This window comes from Eptatretus burgeri, chromosome 1 (assembly GCF_056783735.1).
Source record: "Eptatretus burgeri isolate ZD-2024b chromosome 1, Ebu_testis_v1, whole genome shotgun sequence".
NCBI classification, from domain to species: Eukaryota; Metazoa; Chordata; class Myxini; order Myxiniformes; family Myxinidae; genus Eptatretus; species Eptatretus burgeri.
Window position 1 is genome coordinate 136,647,077 of NC_140961.1, and position 10,506 is coordinate 136,657,582.

The window sequence follows — 10,506 nt, forward strand, 5'->3', positions numbered from 1 at the left end:
GCTGTTTGAATTTTGTTTGCGGGAATCAAGCCGGGCATGAGCACAGCTAATTTATCGCAAACCTGAAACATCACAATGACATCTTATTCGTTTTTATGACGTCATTACTGAGAGGACGAGGATCTTCGCTCATTTGAGCTTGTGTGCAATGCTGTGCAGAGATTTCACTTCCTCTTTCACTCCATCATCTGTTCCAAAGTCATGTGCAAGGCAATCACTCTCCCCTTGCCTTCTCACACTCCTGATGCATGGACGTGACAATTGGCTCTTCCTCTTCTCAACGTCACCACTTTTCCCAATGAGAGCAACTCCTTCAAACAATAAATCTTTGAAAGAACTTCCAAAGGAACGACTTCAAACAAGAAATTTCTCCAAGAGCCTGGACAGGAACTCCTTCAAACAAGAAATCTCTCCAAGAGCCTGGACAGGAACTCCTTCAATGACAATGCATAATTCATTCGATAATTTCATTCCAGTGCCAGACACAAAACAAAAGGATGTGATGAAAAACAGTATTGCATTTACTGGGAATTGAACACAGGTCTCCCACAAGGCAAGCGAGAATTCAACCACTGAACTCCCAATGCCATGAGCATCGCACTGATGGAAACATGACCAGGCTGGGAATTGCACAACTTCACATCAAAGGGAAATATCATCATCCTGATGACTTTTCGAATTCCATATGTTCATGGCATCATAAAAAATATTGTTTGCAATGCTGTGCAGAGATTTCATTTCCTCTTTCACTCCATCATCTGTTCCAAAGTCATGTGCAAGGAAATTACTCTCCCCTTGCTTTCTCACACTCCTGATGCATGGACGTGGCAATTGGCTCTTCCTCTTCTCAACGTCACCACTTTTCCCAATGACAGCAACTCCTTCAAACAAGAAATCTTTCAAAGAGCCTGGACAAGAACTCCATCAAACAAGAAATCCTCGAAAGAGCCGGGAGAGGAACTGCTTCCAGCAAGACATCCTTGAAAAAGCACAGACATGATCTCCTTCAAACAACAAATCTATCCAAGAGCCTGGACAAGAACTCCTTCAATGACAATGTGAAATTCATTCTATATTTCAATCCAGTGCCAGACACAAAACAAAATGATGTTATTCAAAAAAGTGTTGCATTGACTGGGAATTGAACCCAGTTCTCCCACATGGCAAGCAAGAATTCTACAACTGAACTACCAATGCCATGAAACTCACACCAATGGAAACATGACCAGTCTGGGAATTGCACAACTTCACATGAAAGGGAAATATCTTCATCCTGATGACTTTTCGATTTCCATTTGTTCATGGTATCATAAAAAATATTGTTTGCAATGCTGTGCAGAGATTTCACTTCCTCTTTCACTCCATCATCTATTCCAGTGTCATGTGGAAGGAAATCACCCTCCCGTTGCCTTCTCACACTCCTGATGCAGGGACGTGGCAATTTGCTGTTCCTCTTCTCAATGTCACCAGTTTTCCCAATGACGAGAACACCTTCAAACAAGAAATCCTTGAAAGAGCCTGAACAAGAACTCTTTCAAACAGGAAATCTTTCAAAGAGCATGGACAAGAACTCCTTAAAACAAGAAATTTGACAACGCGCCTGGACAAGAACTCCATCAACCAAGAAATCCTTGAAAGAGCCTGGACACGAACTCCATCAAACAAGAAATCCTTGAAAGAACTGGGACAAGAACTCCTTCAAACAAGAAATCCTTGAATGAGCCTGAACAGGAACTCCTTCAAACAAAAAATCTTTCAAAGAGCCAGGACAGGAACTCCTTCAAACAAGAAATCCTTGAATGAGCCTGGACAAGAACTCCTTCAAAAAAGAAATCTGACAAAGAGCCAGGACAGGAACTGCTTCCAGCAAGATATCCTTGAAAGAGCCGGGATAGGAACTCCTTCAAACAAGAAATCTGACAAAGAGCCTGGACAAGAACTCCTCCAGACAAGAAATCCTTGAAAAAGCACAGACATGATCTCCTTCAAACAACAAATCTGTCCAAGAGCCTGGACAGGAACTCCTTCAATGACAATGTGAATTTCAGTCTATATTTCAATCCATTGCCAGACACAAAACAAAATGATGTCATTCAAAAAAGTGTTGCATTGATTGGGAATTGAACCCAGCTCTCCCACATGGCAAGCGAGAATTCTACCACTGAACTACCAATGCCATGAAACTCACACCAATGGAAACATGACCAGTCTGGGAATTGCACAACTTCACATCAAAAGGAAATGTCTTCATCCTGATGACTTTTCGAATTCCATTTGTTCATGGCATCATGAAAAATATTGTTTGCAATGCTGTGCAGAGATTTCACTTCCTCTTTCACTCCATCATCTATTCCAGTGTCATGTGGAAGGAAATCACCCTCCCGTTGCCTTCTCACACTCCTGATGCATGGACGTGGCAATTGGCTCTTCCTCTTATCAACGTTTCCACTATTCCCAATGAAGACAACTCCTTCAAACAAGAAATCTTTGAAAGAAGCTCCAAAGTAACTACTTCAAATAAGAAAGCTATTTAAGATCCTGAAAACGAACTCCTTCAAACATGAAATGTTTCACCGAGCCTGGACAAGAACTCCTTCAAACAAGAAATCCTTCAAAGAGCCTGGACAAGAACTCCTTCAAACAAGAAATCTTAAAACGAGCCTGGACAAGAACTCCTTCATGCAAGAGATCCTTGAAAGAGCCGGGACAAGAACTCCATCAAACAAGAAATCCTTGAAAGAGCCAGGACAGGAACTGCTTCAATGACAATGTGAAATTCATTCTATATTTCAATCCATTGACAGACACAAAACAAAATGATGTTATTGAAAAAAGTGTTGCATTGACTGGAAATTGAACCCAGGTCTCCCACATGGCAAGCGAGAATTCTCCCACTGAACTACCAATGCCATGAATCTCACACCAATGGAAACATGACCAGTCTGGGAATTGCACAACTTCACATCAAAGGGAAATATCTTCATCCTGATGACTTTTCGATTTCCATTTGTTCATGGCATCATGAAAAATATCTTTCGATCCTCTTGGAGGATCTCTCAGTCTTACTCACGTTGTTGTTCTTCATCTTCTTCTTGTGGACTTTTTTGTTTCACAGCCTCCAGTTTTCATCGAAACTTCCTGAAACTGGGCAAATACATGTCGAAATTCCCTGCGCAGACAGTCACCATCTCCGATTTTGAAAATTCCTCCGAGAAAAAAAGTTATGACGTCAAAATATCTCCGCAAATGGAAATCGCCTAAAACATTTTCTACGAAACGAGACAAGCTTTTTAAATTCTGTTTGCGGGAATCAAACAGGGCATAACAGAGATGAACTACTGCGCATATGATACATCACGATGACGTCATATCAATTTTTATGACCTCGTTCCTATTTTTTGACATTTTTAGTTTCACAACCCAGAGTTTTCATCGGATCTTCGTGAAACTTGCCATGTATATGCAGAAAGCCCACGCGCTGGCAGTAACCATCTCCGATTTTGGAAATTCTTCCGAGAAAAAAAGTTGACGTCATAATATCACAGCTGATGGATTTCGCCGATACCATTATCTCCGAAACTGGGCAAGCTGTTTGAATTTTGTTTGCGGGAATCAAGCCGGGCATTAGCACAGATAATTTATCGCAAACCTGACACATTACAATAACGTCATATTCGTTTTTATGACGTCATCATTTAGAGGAGGAGGATCTTCGCTCATTGGAGCTTGTTTGCAATGCTGTGCAGAGATTTCACTTCCTCTTTCACTCCATCATCTGTTCCAAAGTCATGTGCAAGGCAATCACTCTCCCCTTGCTTTCTCACACTCCTTATGCAGGGACGTGGCAATTGGCTCTTCCTCTTCTCAACGTCACCACTTTTCCAAATGACAGCAACTCCTTCAAACAAGAAATCTTTGAAAGAACCTCTAAAGGAACCACTGAAAATGAAAAAATCTATTTAATATCCTGGACAATAACTCCTTCAAACAAGAAATCTTTGAAAGAACCTCTAAAGGAACCACTGAAAATGAAAAAATCTATTTAATATCCTGGACAATAACTCCTTCAAACAAAGAAATCATTGAAAGAACCAGGACAGGAACTCCTTAAAACAAAAAATCCTTGAAAGGACCAGGACAGGAACTCTTTCAAACAAGAAATCCTTGAATGAGCCTGAACAGGGACTCCATCAAACAGGAAATCTTTCATAGAGCATGGACAAGAACTCCTAAAAACAAGAAATCTGACAATGAGCCTGGACAAGAACTCCTTCAAAAAAGAAATCTGACAACGAGCCTGGACAAGAACTCCATCAAACAAGAAATCCTTGAAAGAGCCAGGACAGGAACTGCTTCCAGCAAGACATCCTTGAAAAAGCACAGACATGATCTCCTTCAAACAACAAATCTATCCAAGAGCCTGGACAGGAACTCCTTCAATGACAATGTGAATTTCAGTCTATATTTCAATCCATTGCCAGACACAAAACAAAATGATGTCATTCAAAAAAGTGTTGCATCGATTGGGAATTGAACCCAGCTCTCCCACAGGGCAAGCGAGAATTCTACCACTGAACTACCAATGCCATGAAACTCACACCAATGGAAACATGACCAGTCTGGGAATTGCACAACTTCACATCAAAAGGAAATGTCTTCATCCTGATGACTTTTCGAATTCCATTTGTTCATGGCATCATGAAAAATATTGTTTGCAATGCTGTGCAGAGATTTCACTTCCTCTTTCACTCCATCATCTATTCCAGTGTCATGTGGAAGGAAATCACCCTCCCGTTGCCTTCTCACACTCCTGATGCAGGGACGTGGCAATTGGCTCTTCCTCTTATCAACGTTTCCACTATTCCCAATGAAGAGAACTCCTTCAAACAAGAAATCTTTGAAAGAAGCTCCAAAGTAACTACTTCAAATAAGAAAGCTATTTAAGATCCTGAAAACGAACTCCTTCAAACATGAAATGTTTCACCGAGCCTGGACAAGAACTCCTTCAAACAAGAAATCCTTCAAAGAGCCTGGACAAGAACTCCTTCAAACAAGAAATCTTAAAACGAGCCTGGACAAGAACTCCTTCATGCAAGAAATCCTTGAAAGAACTGGGACAGGAACTCCTTCAAGCAAAAAATCCTTGAAAGAACTGGGACAAGAACTCCATCAAACAAGAAATTCTTGAAAGAGCCAGGACAGGAACTGCTTCAATGACAATGTGAAATTCATTCTATATTTCAATCCATTGACAGTCACAAAACAAAATGATGTTATTGAAAAAAGTTTTGCATTGACTGGGAATTGAACCCAGGTCTCCCACATGGCAAGCGAGAATTCTACCACTGAACTACCAATGCCATGAAACTAACACCAATAGAAACATGACCAGTCTGGGAATTGCACAACTTCACATCAAAGGGAAATATCTTCATCCTGATGACTTTTCGAATTCCATTTGTTCATGGTATCATAAAAAATGTTGTTTGCAATTCTGTGCAGAGATTTCACTTCCTCTTTCACTCCATCATCTATTCCAGTGTCATGTGGAAGGAAATCACCCTCCCGTTGCCTTCTCACACTCCTGATGCAGGGACGTGGCAATTGGCTCTTCCTCTTCTCAACGTTTCCACTATTCCCAATGAAGAGAACTCCTTCAAACAAGAAATCTTTGAAAGAAGCTCCAAAGTAACTACTTCAAATAAGAAAGCTATTTAAGATCCTGAAAACGAACTCCTTCAAACATGAAATGTTTCACCGAGCCTGGACAAGAACTCCTTCAAACAAGAAATCCTTCAAAGAGCCTGGACAAGAACTCCTTCAAACAAGAAATCTTAAAACGAGCCTGGACAAGAACTCCTTCAAGCAAAAAATCCATGAAAGAACTGGGACAAGAACTCCATCAAACAAGAAATCCTTGAAAGAGCCAGGACAGGAACTCCTCCAAACGAGAAATCTGACAAAGAGCCGGGACAGGAACTGCTTCAATGACAATGTGAAATTCATTCTATATTTCAATCCATTGACAGACACAAAACAAAATGATGTTATTGAAAAAAGTTTTGCATTGACTGGGAATTGAACCCAGGTCTCCCACATGGCAAGCGAGAATTCTACCACTGAACTTCCAATGCCATGAAACTCACACGAATGGAAACATGACCAGTCTGGGAATTGCACAACTTCACATCAAAGGGAAATGTCTTCATCCTGATGACTTTTCGATTTCCATTTGTTCATGGCATCATAAAAAATATTGTTTGCAATGCTGTGCAGAGATTTCACTTCCTCTTTCACGCCATCATCTATTCCAGTGTCATGTGGAAGGAAATCACCCTCCCGTTGCCTTCTCACACTCCTGATGCATGGACGTGGCAATTGGCTCCTCCTCTTATCAACGTTTCCACTATTCCCAATGAAGAGAACTCCTTCAAACAAGAAATCTTTGAAAGAAGCTCCAAAGTAACTACTTCAAATAAGAAAGCTATTTAAGATCCTGAAAACGAACTCCTTCAAACATGAAATGTTTCACCGAGCCTGGACAAGAACTCCTTCAAACAAGAAATCTTAAAACGAGCCTGGAAAAGAACTCCTTCATGCAAGAAATCCTTGAAAGAACTGGGACAAGAACTCCTTCAAGCAAGAAATCCTTGAAAGAGCCGGGACAAGAACTCCTTCAATGACAATGTGAAATTCATTCTATATTTCAATCCATTGACAGACACAAAACAAAATGATGTTATTGAAAAAAGTTTTGCATTGACTGGGAATTGAACCCAGGTCTCCCACATGGCAAGCGAGAATTCTCCCACTGAACTACCAATGCCATGAAACTCACACCAATGGAAACATGACCAGTCTGGGAATTGCACAACTTCACATCAAAGGGAAATTTCTTCATCCTGATGACTTTTCGAATTCCATTTGTTCATGGCATCTTGAAAAATATTGTTTGTAATGCTGTGCAGAGATTTCACTTCCTCTTTCACTCCATCATCTATTCCAGTGTCATGTGGAAGGAAATCACCCTCCCGTTGCCTTCTCACACTCCTGATGCAGGGACGTGGCAATTGGCTCTTCCTCTTCTCAACGTCACCACTTTTCCCAATGACAGCAACTCCTTCAAACAAGAAATCTTTCAAAGAAGCTCCAAAGTAACTACTTCAAATAAGAAAGCTATTTAAGATCCTGAAAACGAACTCCTTCAAACAAGAAATCTTTCAAAGAGCCTGGACAAGAACTCCATCAAACAAGAAATCCTCGAAAGAGCCGGGAGAGGAACTGCTTCCAGCAAGACATCCTTGAAAAAGCACAGACATGATCTCCTTCAAACAACAAATCTATCCAAGAGCCTGGACAAGAGCTCCTTCAATGACAATGTGAAATTCATTCTATATTTCAATCCATTGCCAGACACAAAACAAAATGATGTTATTCAAAAAAGTGTTGCATTGACTGGGAATTGAACCCAGTTCTCCCACATGGCAAGCAAGAATTCTACAACTGAACTACCAATGCCATGAAACTCACACCAATGGAAACATGACCAGTCTGGGAATTGCACAACTTCACATCAAAGGGAAATATCTTCATCCTGATGACTTTTCGATTTCCATTTGTTCATGGTATCATAAAAAATATTGTTTGCAATGCTGTGCAGAGATTTCACTTCCTCTTTCACTCCATCATCTATTCCAGTGTCATGTGGAAGGAAATCACCCTCCCGTTGCCTTCTCACACTCCTGATGCAGGGACGTGGCAATTTGCTGTTCCTCTTCTCAATGTCACCAGTTTTCCCAATGACGAGAACACCTTCAAACAAGAAATCCTTGAAAGAACCTGAACAAGAACTCTTTCAAACAGGAAATCTTTCAAAGAGCATGGACAAGAACTCCTTAAAACAAGAAATTTGACAACGCGCCTGGACAAGAACTCCATCAACCAAGAAATCCTTGAAAGAGCCTGGACACGAACTCCATCAAACAAGAAATCCTTGAAAGAACTGGGACAAGAACTCCTTCAAACAAGAAATCCTTGAATGAGCCTGAACAGGAACTCCTTCAAACAAAAAATCTTTCAAAGAGCCTGGACAAGAACTCCATCAAACAAGAAATCTGACAAAGACCCAGGACAGGAACTGCTTCCAGCAAGATATCCTTGAAAGAGCCGGGATAGGAACTCCTTCAAACAAGAAATCTGACAAAGAGCCTGGACAAGAACTCCTCCAGACAAGAAATCCTTGAAAAAGCACAGACATGATCTCCTTCAAACAACAAATCTGTCCAAGAGCCTGGACAGGAACTCCTTCAATGACAATGTGAATTTCAGTCTATATTTCAATCCATTGCCAGACACAAAACAAAATGATGTCATTCAAAAAAGTGTTGCATTGATTGGGAATTGAACCCAGCTCTCCCACATGGCAAGCGAGAATTCTACCACTGAACTACCAATGCCATGAAACTCACACCAATGGAAACATGACCAGTCTGGGAATTGCACAACTTCACATCAAAAGGAAATGTCTTCATCCTGATGACTTTTCGAATTCCATTTGTTCATGGCATCATGAAAAATATTGTTTGCAATGCTGTGCAGAGATTTCACTTCCTCTTTCACTCCATCATCTATTCCAGTGTCATGTGGAAGGAAATCACCCTCCCGTTGCCTTCTCACACTCCTGATGCATGGACGTGGCAATTGGCTCTTCCTCTTATCAACGTTTCCACTATTCCCAATGAAGACAACTCCTTCAAACAAGAAATCTTTGAAAGAAGCTCCAAAGTAACTACTTCAAATAAGAAAGCTATTTAAGATCCTGAAAACGAACTCCTTCAAACTTGAAATGTTTCACCGAGCCTGGACAAGAACTCCTTCAAACAAGAAATCCTTCAAAGAGCCTGGACAAGAACTCCTTCAAACAAGAAATCTTAAAACGAGCCTGGACAAGAACTCCTTCATGCAAGAAATCCTTGAAAGAACTGGGACAGGAACTCCTTCAAGCAAAAAATCCTTGAAAGAACTGGGACAAGAACTCCATCAAACAAGAAATCCTTGAAAGAGCCAGGACAGGAACTCCTCCAAACGAGAAATCTGACAAAGAGCCGGGACAGGAACTGCTTCAATGACAATGTGAAATTCATTCTATATTTCAATCCATTGACAGACACAAAACAAAATGATGTTATTGAAAAAAGTTTTGCATTGACTGGGAATTGAACCCAGGTCTCCCACATTGCAAGCGAGAATTCTCCCACTGAACTTCCAATGCCATGAAACTCACACGAATGGAAACATGACCAGTCTGGGAATTGCACAACTTCACATCAAAGGGAAATGTCTTCATCCTGATGACTTTTCGATTTCCATTTGTTCATGGCATCATAAAAAATATTGTTTGCAATGCTGTGCAGAGATTTCACTTCCTCTTTCACGCCATCATCTATTCCAGTGTCATGTGGAAGGAAATCACCCTCCCGTTGCCTTCTCACACTCCTGATGCATGGACGTGGCAATTGGCTCCTCCTCTTATCAACGTTTCCACTATTCCCAATGAAGAGAACTCCTTCAAACAAGAAATCCTTGAAAGAACTGGGACAAGGACTCTTTCAAACAGGAAATCTTTCAAAGAGCATGGACAAGAACTCCTTAAAACAAGAAATCTGACAACGAGCCTGGACAGGAACTCATTCAAACAAGAAATCTGACAATGAGCCTGGACAAGAACTCCATCAAACAAGAAATCTTTGAAAGAAGCTCCAAAGTAACTACTTCAAATAAGAAAGCTATTTAAGATCCTGAAAACGAACTCCTTCAAACATGAAATGTTTCACCGAGCCTGGACAAGAACTCCTTCAAACAAGAAATCCTTCAAAGAGCCTGGACAAGAACTCCTTCAAACAAGAAATCTTAAAACGAGCCTGGACAAGAACTCCTTCAAGCAAAAAATCCATGAAAGAACTGGGACAAGAACTCCATCAAACAAGAAATCCTTGAAAGAGCCAGGACAGGAACTCCTCCAAACGAGAAATCTGACAAAGAGCCTGGATAAGAACTCCTCCAGACAAGAAATTCTTGAAAAAGCACAGACATGATCTCCTTCAAACAACAAATCTGTCCAAGAGCCTGGACAGGAACTGCTTCAATGACAATGTGAAATTCATTCTATATTTCAATCCATTGACAGACACAAAACAAAATGATGTTATTGAAAAAAGTTTTGCATTGACTGGGAATTGAACCCAGGTCTCCCACATGGCAAGCGAGAATTCTACCACTGAACTACCAATGCCATGAAACTCACACGAATGGAAACATGACCAGTCTGGGAATTGCACAACTTCACATCAAAGGGAAATGTCTTCATCCTGATGACTTTTCGATTTCCATTTGTTCATGGCATCATAAAAAATATTGTTTGCAATGCTGTGCAGAGATTTCACTTCCTCTTTCACGCCATCATCTATTCCAGTGTCATGTGGAAGGAAATCACCCTCCCGTTGCCTT

The 10,506-nt window shown here is 40.8% G+C and overlaps 3 non-coding genes across 3 annotated transcripts; all 3 read right to left on the minus strand.

Annotated features, from left to right (window-relative positions):
• Positions 1-5,289: 5,289 nt before the first annotated feature.
• On the minus strand, positions 5,290-5,360 carry TRNAG-GCC (transfer RNA glycine (anticodon GCC)). The gene has a single exon. It is a non-coding gene; the product is annotated as a tRNA-Gly (tRNA).
• A 1,395-nt stretch (positions 5,361-6,755) lies between these two features.
• Positions 6,756-6,826, minus strand: TRNAG-GCC (transfer RNA glycine (anticodon GCC)). Its single transcript has one exon. It is a non-coding gene; the product is annotated as a tRNA-Gly (tRNA).
• A 3,394-nt stretch (positions 6,827-10,220) lies between these two features.
• On the minus strand, positions 10,221-10,291 carry TRNAG-GCC (transfer RNA glycine (anticodon GCC)). The gene has a single exon. It is a non-coding gene; the product is annotated as a tRNA-Gly (tRNA).
• Positions 10,292-10,506: the final 215 nt, after the last annotated feature.